This window comes from Triturus cristatus, chromosome 1_1, assembly GCF_964204655.1.
Source record: "Triturus cristatus chromosome 1_1, aTriCri1.1, whole genome shotgun sequence".
NCBI lineage: Eukaryota > Metazoa > Chordata > Amphibia > Caudata > Salamandridae > Triturus > Triturus cristatus.
Window position 1 is genome coordinate 55,442,222 of NC_140579.1, and position 16,750 is coordinate 55,458,971.

General features: G+C 45.8%; 1 protein-coding gene across 1 annotated transcript in view; it reads right to left on the reverse strand.

Annotated features, from left to right (window-relative positions):
- The window catches only part of LOC146869372 (complement C4-like), a 536,657-nt gene that overhangs the window by 519,606 nt on the left and 301 nt on the right, over positions 1 to 16,750 (reverse strand). The gene's annotated exons all lie outside the window — the stretch shown is intronic.

Here is a 16,750-nt window from a genome sequence, read left to right on the forward strand (position 1 = left end):
GGGGACAGGGTGGCAACAATAAGGGAGTGACATGTCTGCAGTGCAATCATTGCACTGCCTTTGGCACAATTCGTGACACAAAACAACGCGCAAGAATCAAAAGTTAAGGCGGAGCTGGGACGAGGCTTCTGGAATCGTATTGATTCCTAGAACCCTCCTATGACTGCCTACGTCAGGCCGAGACCTAAAAACGGGGGCGGCAATATTGAAACCTCAACCTACTTAACGATCTTCATCAGGTACCCCCCAGGTACCCCCCTCCATGAAATAGGCTCCCAATACTCCCTCGACACGGCTGCTACCTGTCGATGTACACCTCCACAAGGGACAGCATGTGGTATGATGTTGCACCACATTGTCTTTTCACCCACTGAAGGTGAGGAGGGTTGCTGCCTATCCTGAAATGTGCCCTCCCTCACCCCCAAGACTATACCACAGAGGCCCACTTGGCCTGACAGGAAAGAAGAAGCGCCACATCTCAGCATCAAGAAGAACAAAGGAGAGAAGGGAGTAACAAGCCTGTCCCCAATGTTGAATCAGAAGACGCCTCATGCAGAAGAGCTGATGAAGTCTCCTCATCCTCCAATCAGGTTTGATCATGACATAAGTTCCCACGATCACCAAGCAAGTGCACCGATGGCTGTAACTGCATCCATCAGCTCACAATAGGCAGGCCACTAACGTTGCGACAGCAACTCAGTTGTCTGGTTCCGGAGATGGAGACATGTGAAAGCTTGTACCATCTCTGAATACCTACAGCAGCGGGCAAAGATGGACTTGCTACCTGTGATAGGAATCTGGGAAAAACAAGGCAAGGGAGTGAGACAGGCACACCAGACTGGAACTCAATCTCCGGCATGGAATACTCTCAGCTGAGGAGCGGCACACACTACCTCTATACTTTGGAAGTAGGTGTGAATGACCCGATTTGAAGGCAGAGGACAACCAGTAGAAAAATACAATATATAAATAGGTTTACAGAGCTTAACAATTGCAGCAGCATTTCTTGCGTTGTTGAGCCTTAGGCCGACCTGAAATTCAGTATAGAGCCCCAGGGCGCTGCCGCAAACATACTGGACAGAGGTACAATAAATACAGACGGGCAAACTTGCCAATATAAAGGCCAAGGCAAAGGGTAGAGTATTGGAGAAACTGAGGGAACTGACAGGAACAAAAACATCAAGCGTGAAGGGTGGATATGAGTGCGGACTGGTACAAGAGTGAGAAGCTAATGCAACTAACAAGACATTGCCAGGAGAAGACTTTGGGCCATGCGTGCCCTTAAATATGGCTCTCCAACCCTTAGCCCAGAAAAAAAAACCAGACCCAGGAAGTGAGTGAGTAAGTACTGTGCAGTTAGTGGTATACTGATTCCATTCGCCTCAGTTTCCACTAACCTGCTTTCCGTCGTCTCCAATCCCCGTGTATCCCCTGCTTTGTGGTCTGCCTGTACTTTTCATGAATCCTGACAGTGCCCCTCCTCTTGAGAATGCTCCTCCCCCAAATGGATGATTTCTATAAAAGCTTGAGAGCATGGACAAAATCTGCAGGTACTCACAGTCTTTCAAACTTATCATATCCTTTCCAGAGCATTAGATATTGTAATTGGCCTCAAAGATACAGGAGTCAATGGTCTCCATTAGAAGTGGTAGGTCTTTACTAGGTGCATCTGAAATGGCAGGTTTCACTCTAGATACGTGGAATAGTGGATGGACGTGCCAATGTGAGGTTGAATATAAACCTACAGCTGCTCTTTCCACTTTTCCCAAAACTTTGAATGGAACTACAATTTGGGGTGTGAATTTAGAGTGAGATCCATGAATGGTTGGTCATTTGGTAAATAACCACACCTTATTCCCTTTCTGATCATCAGGCGCCTTTCTGTAATGTTTATCAGCAAAGTTTTTATAAGCTTGATTCGCCTGCGCCAGATGTTGGTGTGCTGCCTTCAGTATATCTTGAAGTCTGTGTAGGAGTGAAGTAAAAGAAGGAACAGAAGAAGGAATAATAACTTTCTGTGGTAACATCTGAGGATGATATCCATAGGAACAAAAGAAGGGTGATCTTCCCGATCACAAGTGATACATAGAGTGAGTTAAGGTACACAAATTCTGCTGAGGGAATCCACAGGTATCAGGCATTCGGGTAATCTACCAGGAAGCATTCTAAATATTTTTCCAGACATTGATTTAGCCATTCACTTTGTCCACCAGTCATTGGGTGATAGCTAGCTGGTTTGACAGACCTGGTACCCCCATATTTTTTATTAACTCTCTCCCAAAAAAGTGCTATGAATTTCGCCCCTCCATCTGTAATTATATCTGGAAGGCCATAGAGATGGAAAAGTTCAACAATAAAAATATTAGCTGAGTCAACAGCTCTGGGAAGCCTCTTCAACAGAATGAAGTATCTCATTATCGTGACATAATCAATGACAATATTATATAACTGTTAGATGGTAATTTAGTCAATTATGAAGTCCATCAAAATCATACAAACATTCAGAATAACCTATAGAAACTGGAGAAGCCCGATGTATTGGAATACCAAACCTAATAAACAGAATAAAAAAAAAAAAAGAAGAAACTAGTGAAGCCATCGAATCTTTGTACTTCTCTCATATTTTGTGAAAAAGGCCATTCCAGCACCATTTTTACCTATGCAGTATCCATACTGATATTTATCGTGGAAAATGCAGCATACAAATAAGGTAATACCCCTTACCAGTTTCATCACTGGTAGTGAATTTGATGAGTCATGGGACAACTTGAAAACCATTCAAGAGCCCCAAGACGGTGCTGCAATCAGAATGGACAGAAGTACAATAAAGATAAATAGGCAAAGACACTAACATAAGGGTAGAGGGTAAAGCTTTAGGGAGGACTAAAAGGAAGACCGAGGGAACCAAAAAGGAAAAAAAATAAAAACATGAGCGGTGGATACGAGTGCAAACTGGTATGCACGGGAGATGCCAACACAACTAATGTTTTTACTTCTCTCAGTCCAACTCCAGAAATGCTCTCAAGAGCCTACAGGAGACTGATTCCACCCCTAGCGCTCACTATATAAGTAAACCCCCTGTTAGACTTGGCATCTTTTGGCGTGTTTCCCCTGACTTTTTGCTTTCTGACCTCCCGTTTTTGACTCTGTTTTTGCTGGTGAAATGATTCTGCGCACTTTCCTCACTGCTGTCCAGTGGGAAAGTGCAAGTGCTCCTGTATAAAATGTGTATGGATTGGTGTTTCCATGATTGGCCTGTTTGATCTATGTGTCAGTCCCTATTAAAGTGCGCTGCGAGTGCCAGGGCCTATAGTTTGATCTATAGTTTGGTGGGCTGCAGCACTGGATTGTGCCACCCACGCAAACAGCCCGTAAATATAACTCGGGCCTGCCATTGCAGAGCCTGTGCACAGCCTGGGGCTGCCATGTCGACTTGGCAAGTGCACACATTTGCAAGTCCCTATAACTTCCCTTTCCTACATGCGAGTCACCCCTCTGGTAGGCCAACGGTACCCCCAAGGACAGGGTGTATTGTATGTGAAAGGTAGGACATGCTCTGGTGTGTGTGGCATGTCCTGATAGTGAATTACAGCCTACTTCGTTTTTCACTATTGCAAGGCTATCAGTTCCCCATAGGCCGGAATGGGCAGTTTGATTATTACATCCTATAATCCTGACTCCTAACTGACCCAGGGAACTAGGTAGAAATTCGAATTTAGTATGCCTGGACTCAGAATGAGAAAATGCATCTTTTAGTGAAGTTGGTTTTAACATTCTGTGTTTGAAAACACCACTTTTAGAAAGTAGGTATTTTCTTGTCTAACCATCCAAACCTGCCTCTGCTAGGGTGTGTATTCCTTGTCTGGAGTTTGAGTGACAGGGGCTGGGGGATTCCAAGAGACAGGGCGAGTCAGCACAGGGCTGAATGGCTGAATAGCAAGATCTACATGTAGATGGGTGGGAGGAGTTGCACCTGGGACCTGAATAGGGCTGTGCCTTCCCTCCACAATGCTGGCTCCTGTGGTGCATCTGATGACCCTGGCCTACACTGTGAAAGGAAAGAAGAAGTCTTTTCAACAAAGTGCTCCAGGACTGACCAGAGCTGGTTTGGACTAGGCAACGGCCTCTATGCCTTCAGAGAACAAAGAGAAATGGAGGATAAAAAGGGGGACCCAAACCCCAGAGTTTCAGAACTCACTGGAATCAAGAAGACTGCCAAGAAGAAGAGCTGGAGAAGATGTGAGGAGGAACTACCACTTTGCTGGGTGCTTTGCTGTGTTGGCCTGCAGTGGCTGCTTCTGTCTTGGGCAGTGAAAGGACTGGACTGAACTTTCTCTACTTGTGCTGAGTATCTCCAAGGGCTTGAGGTAGAGCTTGTCCCCTGTTCAAGAAGTCTCAGGAACAGCAAAGACTTCAAGCCCGATGCCGTCTCCGACGCCGCTGCCGACTCTGTGTTTTGAAGGCACGGCAGAGGGCACCGCCGCAACGCCACACCACGACCCTGGTCTCACCGACGACGCTTGCTGAAGCCGATGCTCGAACCGTGACCTGTGGGCACCGCATTCCGCACCACCTCGTTTCATGACGACGCCTTGATATCACTGACGCTGCCGCTCCACGCCGGACTTGACGCCGTTGCTTGCACCGTGGTTCGAGGGCACCGCTCGTAAAGTTACACGACGCACCGCCCTCATTCCACACCGCAGCCTTGGCCTACTGACGCCTGTGCCATCGACTCCAGTTCGTCAGCCGATGACAGCAGTTCAGCAATGATGACACTGCTGCTGCACCGTAACCTGCCAGCACCGTGACAAGCACCGCCCTCATTTCACACTGCGACCCCGGTCTCACCGACGCCGCCCTCTGATGCCGCCACCGAGTCGCTGCTCGCACCGCGATCTGAGGGCACACCGCACCGCTGCACTTCGCACCGCAGCACCCGACGCCTGCCGACGCCAGCGCTCCTGACTCCATAAGAGAGCAGATCGTCCTGCACCGCGTGCGACAACAAGAGGTCACCGACGACCTGCATTTCTGAAAGGTACTGGCTGCGGGTCTTCCCGACAACGTAGCTGACCCGGACACTGCGGTCAGCCAGAACTGTTTGGATTTGTTTGTTCACGACCCCGGACGGAGCTATTGACATTAAGTAACTGTTTTTCAAGGATACTTTGATATCTGAAGACTTATAAGTACTGTATTGTGGATTTTTATTGTTTTGATCTTATTTTAAGTATATAAAAATATTGGATTTTATTCTAAACTGGTGTGGTGTCCTTTTGAAGTACTTACATTGTATTACTGTTGGTTTTGTGCAAATGCTTTACACACTGCCTCTAAGATAAGCTTGACTGCTCATGCCAAGCTACCAAGGGGGTGAGCAGGGGTTATTTTAGAAGTGTAACTCCCTTATACTGACTAGGAAGAAGGGTCCCTACTTGGACAAAGGTGCAAGCCCTTGCCAACTAGAGACCCCCATTTCTAACACCCCCTCACTCACTGACGATTGCATGATGTGTAGTACTCCGTGAGTCTCAGTTCTCTTCTAGGCAGTGCTTTCAATGGAAAAAAAGAAGCGCAGGTACTCACCAAAAATAAGCAGTGGCCTGAGGGTGGAGTTTGGGGTGGGGCAAGGGGTGGGCTATATTTTTTACCTTTCTAAGGTTTGTATGCAAAAAATATGCATGCATTGTAAGAATGCCAAACCATTTCTATAGTACTTACCAATAAGTCCTTAATAATAAAGTAACCTTTTTTTAAAAACCATATAATAATAAAATGTTTAGAAAAAGACGGCTAGTTGCCTAAGGTTTGCCTCGTGGATTGCCTGCATATCCTTGATGCAGGATCATGAATCACTACACTATATGACAAAGATTTTAACTTGTGACTTGCAGGTAACACAATGATCTCTGAAGCAAAAACAGTAACCAGTAGAGCACTCTATATAAAAAACAACTCTGTGATCAGCATGTTTCATGCTGTGCGTTACAGCAGGCACATTGATCCTCTATGCAATTTTATATTCAGTCAATCCTTTGATTAGCAGAATTCACACAGAAATTTCCAGCAAGCGCATTAACCACCAGAGTTATAAAAGTGCCATTGTGCCCAGGAATTTACTGGATACGCAAAGATCTCTGTTCCAGGTAATATTTCGAAATGCAGCGTGTTGTGATGAGTTAGGCGAGGCAGAATACATTTATTATCACATTTGTCTTGTCACATTCTTTGTGGCAGAGTTTACAAAAAATAATTACGTTCAGACTTTGCTTCTTTCGACTGTGCCCACTTTCTGCTGCAAACCCTTGGCCTTTGCCCGATTAATAAAGCTAGGGTTGGCTTCATGAGTAGCCATTTTTAAAGTACATTTGCCTAGAGGTGTGTGAGCCACTTACAGGTCGAGCCAGGCTGGAGCCAGATGCTGGGCTCTGGACCAACTCAAGGTTCTCTTGGAACTTCGAGCCCAAAAAGAGCCTTCATTTCATGTGGCTTCTGCCGGCTGCACTCGCTGCACCCTTATGCACAAAGTTAAAAACAAAACATCAACATTTGACGTAAAAAGGAACAATAAATAGATACTCATTTAGAGGCCGATGTGTACAAAGTGAAACAAGAAAACTGGGATATATCCTGGAGTCTCCACTTAACCAAACTCTATGCTCTTAGGGAAATATTGTGTTTCACAAATCTCCCTTTTTCTTCATTATGCCTCAATATTGTATAACGTGACATATTAATGTCAAAGCTGTACCATTTAAAGAAATATGATTTTTTTTTATTTTGAAGAGACTTTATCCTATTAAGTGAAGTTTGTTGGATGATTTACAAGGCAAACCGTTCCAGGGCTCGGCTCATGCAAGTTCTCATAGAGCTCAGCCAGACCCTTGGCTCTACACTCCCTTTAAATTTGTTGGATCCCCCACCACTACTTTTGTCTTCTGACCGGTAAACCTGCTGCATCATTTGTTCACATAGCTGGCATTTTCATAAAAAGATAAATAAAATTTCACAAAATCATCGGAGAGCATCATAAAAATAGCAAAATTATCTCTAGAAAAGTTGGAGATGAACTGTTAACACACATTCCCTACACGCTGTCTAAATACATTTGCCCCTTTCACATACACTCTCCCCTCACACACTTAAAAGCCCATTTCATGCTCTCTGAATCACATTTAGTTTCACACAAACACACAGTACCACTTTTCATTCTCACAATCATACCCACGCTTGCAAACTCACACTTATTGCTTTTACTTCCTGACTCTCACACATCCTTTTTCACATGCAGTGCCCGACAGTGGAGGCCTTCAAAAACATTAACAGGTGCAGCACAAAGCCGGGGTTGCATTTTGTGCAATGTACATATTTGCATATTGAAACATTTTCAGAGACTGCCACAGGTGTGTCTCACTGGAGCAGAGACCCTTAGGAGGTTTATCAATAAACGGCACACTCACAAATCAATACTAGTGCTGCAGTTTTTTAAAAATCATGAATGCATTGATAACAGTGATTTTCTTTCATGCAAATCCCTTTCAGTTAAATTGTTGATGGGCGAAGATTTGCGGGCATTTAAAACAATGAGCATGCTAACATGCTGTATTGCCTTGAAGAATGTGCCTCACACTTAGGTTTTTTAGTTACCTTCCAACACCCTCTGAAAGACACCAGGCAGCCATATTCCTCCTCTCTTAACTTCCAGAAAGGCACGCGCAGCTCTCTGTGTTCGCAGACACCACCAACTCATCCGAACCGCCAAAAGGACCTCCTTCAAAGAGCACATAAACAACAACGCACACAACAGCAAAGAGCTCTTCAACATCGTGAAGGAACTCTCCAACCCCAGCTCCAACTCCAACGACAGCCCGCCATCGCAAGACCTCTGCGACTCCCTAGCCTATCTTCTTCCACCGAAAGATCGCAGACATCCACGACAGCTTCAGCAACCAGGCCCCCCCCAACAGACACAGACACCTCAGACTCACCACCCCCCAGCCACATCGACCCCTTGCTTTCCTGGACCCACGTCAACGACGAAGACACCATCAAAATCATGAACACTATCCACTCCGGCTCACCATCTGACCTCTGCCCGCACCACATCTTCAACAAAGCAAGCTTCACCATTGCACCCCATCTCCACAAGATCATCAACAGCTCCTTCGAGAACACCACCTTCCCGGAGAGCTGGAAGCATGCCGAGATCAACACCCTACTCAAGAAACCCAAGGCAGACCCCAAGGACCTCAAAAACTTCCGGGCCATCTCCCTCCTCCCGTTCGCGGCGAAAGTCATCGAGAAGATTGTCAACAAGCAACTGACCTCTTTCCTCGAAAAGAACAACATTCTGGACCTGTCCCAATCTAGATTACACAGCAACCATAGCACCGAAAAAGCCCTCATCGCCGCCACCGACGACATCAGGGCCATGATGGACAACGGAGAAACCACTGCCCTCATCCTCCTGGACCTTTCGGCCGCCTTCGACACCGTCTGCCACCACACCCTCCGCACACGCCTCCAAAACGTAGGGATCCGCGACAAAGCACTGGACTGGCCCACCTCCTTCCTCACCGGCAGAACACAGAGTGTCCGCCTCCCCCCATTCCGCTCTAAAGACACCAGGATCATCTGCGGCGTACCCCAAGAATTGTCCCTCAGACCGACACTCTTCACCGTCTACATGGCACCGCTCGCCAACATCGTTCGATCGCACGACCTCAACATCATCTCATACGCCGACGACACCCAGCTGATCCTCTTTCTCACCCAGGCCCCCACCACCGCCAAATCCAACCTCCACGAAGTAATGATGGCCATCGCCAAATGGATGATGAACAGCCGCCTGAAACTGAAATCGGACAAGACGGGGTCCTCATCATCGGATCCAGCCCTCCGCGTGGGACGACTCATGGTGGCCGGCCACACTAGGAGCTGCAACCTGGGAGTCATCCTGGACTCATCACTATCAATAACCCAGCAAGTCAGGTTCAAGGCTCGGCGTCGGCTCAACATCCTGTGATGCTGGGCAAATCACTTAATCTAACTCTGTCTAACAAAAATGAATGTCTCCTTAACTGGTGCTCAAGCGCCGGTGTTGATGATTAAGTGCCGGTGCTCAGAATCGTAAACCACCGGCTCAAACTAAGCAAGACTTATAAGGTCCAAAAGACGAGACCGATTGCATTGCAAATGCTTGTTTAGCCACCTTCCAACACCCTCGGAAAGACACCCTGCACCCAGTGTTAGAAGTGGGGGGGAACGGAAGGGCACGGCGTGCCCCTACTTTTAAAAATTATGCTAGTCCGTTCCCCTACTTCTTGATTTAAAAAAAGCGTCCCGGGACTGCCCTAATTCAGGCCCGGTTCTAAGGGCTTGAAGGCCCCCCCCCCCACCTCCCCCGTCGTGTGTGTGCGCCCGGGCGCGCACACACAGACAGTTTTTGAGATTATCGCAGCCTTACCTGAGTACTTCACAGGTCTTTAAAAGACCATTTACATGTTAACGAGGCTTTGTTTATTTTTTCACCCCTTCATCTCCAACAGGGGCATGGCGAAAGGCGACAAATCCTTTCTTTGGCCACGGTAACCTTTGCCTACTGTCCTGCTGCATGGATATTCTTTTTCTATGCAGCACAGGAGAAAAGAAGTTTGTTTATTTTGATTCACCTTTCCCAACCCCTGCAGCTGCTTATCACTTCAGGCTGCGACACTAAAATTGACTAATGGAGTAGGTAGGAGAATGTGTCACTATTTGTTTTTCTTTTTAAATTCTGCACAGGCGCAGCAGGACATGTACTTTGTGTGTGCTTCATTTAATCCGTTTTTATCTTTATCATGGCTGATGCAGGACAATAAAAAAATGCCCAGATAACGCTGGGGATTAATGATCCTGCTGGAGAGCAATCATTTCTCTGTTAGTAGTTAAGTGCAGATGAACTGTATTTTATGTGGAAGCTCAGTGGGTTACTGTCATTGTGACAGAGATCCTTGTTAGGTCTCGCGAGCCAAAGGCTCGAAGAGACATTTTATATGTGGACTCCAAAAAGTGCTACCAGGCCAGCCTAGAGGTACAGTGCATGTGCGCGGGCGCGCGCACCGCGCTTACTTTCACTTTAGCGGCCGCACGGCCGCTTTGATCGCATATTCTTTTCAATTCATGAGCTCCCCCCCCCCCCTTCCTGTTCGGCGATAATTGACACCTCCAAGAGGCAGTGACGTGCTCGAGCGCCCTGCTGCGGCTTAGCCATGCGTTCATCCAAGGACCTCAGGGGGCTTAGCAAACCTGGAGCCCGCTCAAAGCTCGAGACGGGCACAGCTTGGGGTAAGGCCGTCCTTAAGAGAGCGCCCGCCGCATGTGTAATCCTGTCCTGCTCGCTCGTGTAACAGCGTAACGCGTTCTGAGACTTGAAGTTGTTGTTCTCAGTCAACAAGCAAATAGTAGGTAAAGTTATATAGTGAATTCACCCAACACGCAAATGTCTGTCAGGCAAATACTTTTTGGCATATAGTTCCAAAATACTACTTTACCAATTCCCCTGGAAGTTTGATTTCCATAAATACAATTTTCACGCTACAACTAGGAGAGGAGAGTGTTGTGAAACTTCAAAATACCTTTTGCAATTTCTCCAAACTTGTGAAGTTCAGGAACAGGGAAGACTTATTTAAAACACCTACTAGAAGCAGTTAAAACAAGCATTTGCAATGCAATAGGTCTCGCAGTTACGCGAGTCTAAGCTATTGGCATCGTAAATTACAATGCCTGTTATTTATGTTTTTAAAAAGAAAACAAAAAAAAGGCATTGTTATTTGCAATTCCAATAGCTCAAACTCATGTCAATGCGAGACCTATTGCATTGTAAATGCTTGTGTTACTTGCAGTTCAGAAGTTACAATCCTAACATAGGACAGTGACCAATGAACTGTCATCAAAAAGCTGTATGCAAACCTGAATGATATAGTTAGAACTTCGCGTTTTTTGTTTTGTGATATAGTTAGAACTTCCCCAGTCTTTCATTATTCTAATGTTGCTAAAATGAGTATCTTTGGGCAGATATACATTTTTATCAGTAAAGCCAACCCCCAACCACTGGAGTACTCTTTAAATCCTGAGTTTGTGCTTCTCCAGACCAAACCCTCTTAAAATAACTGCCCACCAGTATGGATGACATGTGATTCATACACCTTGTAATCCTCATTGGCTTATGTGACATTCCCTGTAGGCTGATTTACATACTTGTATGATTCGTTGTCTCTGTATAATGTGTGCGTGGTGTAAAGTACTGACACACACTACACTGATATGAGTAGCGCTACACAACAAATGAAATACATATGAGAGAGGGGCTACATAAAGATGAGGGGCACTGTTGGAGGGTGGCAGTGAGGGAATCCGAGGAGGAGGTAGTGGGAGTGGCTATGGAGCGATGAGGGGCACTGTTGGAGGGTGGCAGTGAGGGAATCCGAGGAAGAGGTCATGGGGGAGAGGGGGGAGCTAGGGAGAGATGAGGGGCACTGCTGGAGGATGGTAGTGAGGGATTCTGAGGAGAAGGTCATGAGGGGGAGGGGCTACAGCGAAATGAGGGGCACTGGTGGAGGGTGGCAGTGAAGGAATCCGAGGAGGAGGTCATGAGGGGGAGGGGCTATGGGGAGATGAGGAGCACTTGTGGTGTATGGCAGTGATTATTGGTGTGGCGCCAAAAAAGACTTTCGCATCAGCGCTAAAGCCGGCCTTGTCATGGCCTTTCTGTTTTTGTTTATTTAATTAGCAGTCGGGTCATAAGGGCTACTGTGGAACATACTTTAAAGTGTGTGCTAATTATATTTACTGCTATATTCAATGTTTTAAGTTTGAAGGTGATTTTACTAATGTTTTTACTGGGAAAAATGAAAGTGGAGCCCGATGGTGCCTGATATGGGGCTGGGGCCCAAGGTCAGCTGTGAGATAAGGTGCACTGGAGAGTAGTGGATAATCAAGCCTGTAAGGGAGTGCGTTAGCGGAGTCTGGGGTCAGGTGGAGGTAGCAATGAAGAGGGATCCTCCATGAAGGCTCGAACAGAGGGAGCCCAAGTAGTGTCACTTGCCTGATACTACCACCTCAGAAACCTCCTCTTCCAATCAAAGGAAAATTACATAGAAAAAACAGTTTTTGAGAGTGATAATATTTGGAAAGAGATTTGGAAAAGAGTGCGATTTACTGGGCCTTGTAAGACTAAGAAGAGATAAAGGAGGGCCCGGAGGATTTGCCGTCTGGGTGTTGCTACTCCCAAGATAATTTTGAAAAAAAACTATAGGGTCAAATACTGCATTTTATTTTCAACACCCCATTTTTACACAAATTCTCTCAAAAGCCATTACTGTGCCAAGACAACATCCCCAGGAGTTGACCACATTTTTTTTCAAGATGCACAATATGTTCCTCCCATAAGTAAATATTTACCTCCACTTTGCCAAGGCCCGTGTTTTGTCCTGCTTGCTCACATGTTATCTCACTCAGGCTCACTACCTCCATTATTCATTCTCATTCACTTTCCCTTTTACTCAAAATTGCTCACTTGCACTCACTCTTCAAAATTCGGTATCACATTCTCACCCACTTTTTCCTACTCTGATTACCTCATTCTAACTTACAGTTTCACTTACTCTACGTGACTCCTTCTCACTCACTTTCTCTCACTTTCATCGACATACACTCTTTCACTCGTGCTCAGTTACATTCAGGCACTCAATCATTCACACCCACATTTACTTACTCGCACTCATTCTTCTTTGCAGGACACTTGAATACATATGTGCTATACTATGTTTGAGCAGCTAGCTGGCTGACATGAATAAGAATTATTTATTTATTTATCTCACTTGTAAAGCGCACTCTCACCTAACAGGCATCCTGGCGCTGACAATCAAGAGTGCACAATTTGTGGATAAGAAGGAGCCCTTGTGGGTTTCCGTGAGTCAGATCAGATTCTCTTGAAGAGTTCCTTTGTATGTGAGCCCTGCTTAACACATGTGTACAGGAGGAGCCCTATATTCATGTCCTCAATGTTTGAAACAAAAATACTCATTGATTTCTGAACGAGAGTAAAAGCGTTAAGGTAACATGTCGTTCCTGCTTATATTTTGCATGCTTTACATAATCCTGCATTCCCTATGAGTATTTGCTTTTCCCAGAATGTTGTTACTTTTTTTCAGGCACTGCATAATTTGAAATGAGTCACATCCAGGTGCTTATAATGGGGCAGAATAGGGTTGTAGGTGAAGACAGTGCGAGTTTCACTCAGTGGGGCAGAAGGGTGTTCGGTGGGGATAGGATGTGGCATTATGGCCAGAGCTACCAAATTTTGAACTGGGGAACCTGGTTCAGCCTTCATGCCTTGTCCATCAGACCACTCCTGAGGGAGCACCCATGATAGACTTTAGAAGGCCCCACTAGACCTTAGAAGCCCTGGTCTCTTAGCACCAGCAGGTGAACCCCACCGGTGGCCAGTTGGGTAAACTTGAAGCCCTGTCCACCACAATTCATACCCAGGTTCTACAAAGCAGCACACCCTAGAGCAGCAGTGGCTTTGTCACGCAGTAGTTTTCCTGCAATAATAAAAGTCTCCCACACAACCCCCACGGTTTTTGACGCATTCATAGATTTACAAGGACTTGTAATCCTGGGAATGCGGCAAAATCTTGCGCTGCCCCAGAGGAGGCATAACTAGGAGAAATATCTTTATTTCTCCTTGCTTTTCCCTCTTTCAAACTGTGCTTTATTCTGCAGCCCACATAGAAAGATGAAAAAGCCTCTCAAGATTGTTTTTGTACAGGAAGGTGCCCCTTCCTGCACAAAAACAATCCTGCATGCAAAGGAGGCACCCTTGCACCATGGGGCAAGTGTGCCTGCGTTGAAGCTAGGCTGTCGAAATGGCGCCAGTGCAGGGGAAAAAGACCGGAATGCCCCATATTGGATAAATACGGCACATTCCCGCCCTTTCCCTGTGACGCAAGGCAGCGCAGCAAAGTAACTTGCTGTGCTGCCCTGCGCCACCATTCCCATAAATATGTCCCTAAGCTCACAAATAGTAAATTGACCACACTAATTATCTGTGTAAGAGCATGTATTGATAAACACAATGAGCCACTGACCTTTTTCTTGGACCTTGTTGAGTTGCCAAGCACAGCAGCAGATCTAATCTTAGATACCTTACTTGCATGCTTAGAGAGACACGGTTTTACTGATGAGTATTTAAAAAGTCATTTGGTTCAGCTTGTAACAGATGGTGCTTCCAATATGATAGGTAGGAAATCCGGTGTGGCAACTCTTCTGAAACTGAAATATCCACAGTTGAGTGTATGGCACTGTGCTAACCTCAAGCTGGAGCTTGCTGTGGGTGATGTTTGTAAAGAAGTCGCAGGCATTAATCAGCTCAAATTTTTTTTTGATAAACTATATACCACCTACCATGCCTCTCCGAAAAATCAGAGAGAGCTTGGGGAATGTGCTCTGGAGGTAGAAGTAAGACTTCTGGCAATTGGAAAGGTGCTAGATGTACGTTGGGTGTCCTCAAGTGAAAGATCTGTGAGAGCTGTTTGGAATAACTACAAAGGACTTATTAAACATTTCATGGAATCTTCCGAAGACTCAACGAGGAGTGACATTGAGCAGAGGAAATTTGCTGGTTTAAACCGTTTATTAACCTCCCTGGTGTTTGTTGAAAATATGGGCATTTTATATGATGCTCTCACAGAATTGGGTGACCTATCCAGAAGGCTGCAGCGGCGTGATATGACCATATATGAGGCCGATCGTTCAATACAGATGCAGATTTTAGTGTTTGAATCAATGGCTGATGCACCTGGGTCCTTTGTTTGCTACAACTGTTCGGCTCTTTTCCCTCTGAGTTTAGAACAAGACTTTGGCCCTTGGGCTTTCCATGCCCTCCAGCGATCACTGGAGCCGTTAAAAACCTCAGTGTTTGGTTTGATGATAACCTGAACTTTGCCTCTCATATAAAAAAACTTACCGGCACATGCTTTGGGCTTTTGCGGAGTCTTAGGAAGTTTCTCCCCTTGCTCCCGGTCAGGGCTAGAGAAACGGTGGTGCGCGCTTTGCTCTTATCCCGTTTAGACTATGCCAATGCCCTCTTGGTAGGGAGCCCTGGTTACCTTGTATCGAAATTACAGGTGGTCCAGAATTCAGCAGCTAGACTTCTGGGCGGACTGTCCTCCCGGCAAAGTGCCCGGGACCAAGTGCGGGCTCTTCACTGGCTCCCCGTTCAGTCTCGTCTTAAATTTAAAATGCTGTCAATTGTTCAAAAAGCCCTTTATGGTCTTGGCCCCAAATATCTTCAGGTCAGATTCTCCTTTTACATCCCTAGGAGACAGCTGAGGTCTTCCTCATTGTTGCTTATGCAGACCCCCAAATTTGAGCGGGCCCGCTTGGGGGGCAACTCCTTCGCCCGTAGAGCCTGCCTTGCCTGGAACGCTCTTCCCCTGTCTTTGAGGGCCATTCGTGATCCTCTCCTGTTCAGGAAATCCCTGAAGACCTTGCTGTTCTGATGAATTTCGTGGGATGGTTGCCTTTTTCTGTTGTTAGCGCCGGGACACTTCCGAGTATCTGTGCGCTCAATAAATTTAAATAACATAACATAACATAACATAACAACTGCATTAGATGCTGCTGAACGGATGCAGTTTGCTGGTGTAGGACTGCAACAGAACAAAGGCTGTGTTAGCATCAACAGTTCTTTAGGAGCTTAGCAAATAACCTGCGAAAAAGGATGACAATGTCTAATGCATCAAGTGTTTCTAGATGCACAACCACAAACAATGATGAAATAGAATACAAAGCGTTAGTACATAGAATGAAACTCCTACAACCAGTTTATTGGCCAGATCCAGTAGACATCTTATACGGTGAGGGAGAATTACAAAACCTTTGTAGCAGGTTGCATGTATTTGATACCAGGCAGTACATCCTTGGTTTCAGAGAGTACAAACAAAATAAAAATTGCATCTCTGAAAGCCTGAAACCATTAATGCACATTATAAACACCTTTTGTACCTCAACTGCTGAATGTGAACGGGGCTTTAGTGTAATGAATGATGCGCTCACACCACTGCGGAACAGAATATCAATCAATCGTCTGTCTTCTACAATGTTCATAAATATCGTGGGGCCACCTGTCATAGAATTTAAACCTGAATTTTATGTTCAGAAATGGTTAGAAAAAGGGAGGAGAAGTGCAGATGAAAGAAACTGCATGGCTCGGAGACAAATGGCTTATGATTCCACTTATAAGCGTATTTGGAATATTCTGTGATTGGAAACATGTCCCACATTGTAAATGAATTAAATATAAACAACTTATATATTAAACCTCAAATAAACATGTTTATTGATTCTTTGAATTAAATAACGTTATAAGCTGTAACTGGTCAGTGAAATGCCAAACGTTCAAAAATTGGTATGTTTTGCTATTTCTAGCCACACCTCCGACTCCGCCCACTAATCCAATCCTTGGGTTATTCCCGCCCCCTGAGTCTCCGCCCACAGTTCCCCTACTTTTTTTTCCCCACTTCGACCACTGCTGAAGACGAGCTGCTGTCCTGGCCTTTTGAACCAGCTCAAGCCAGGCCTCAGCTCGGTTTGAAAGGGGCTTTAATCCTTGCAGGACGGGCTCAAGGTGCCGCCAAGGATGGAGCGCAGCACTAACCGCATCAAAACCGGGCCCTTATGAGTACCGCCCGGCACTCTCCTT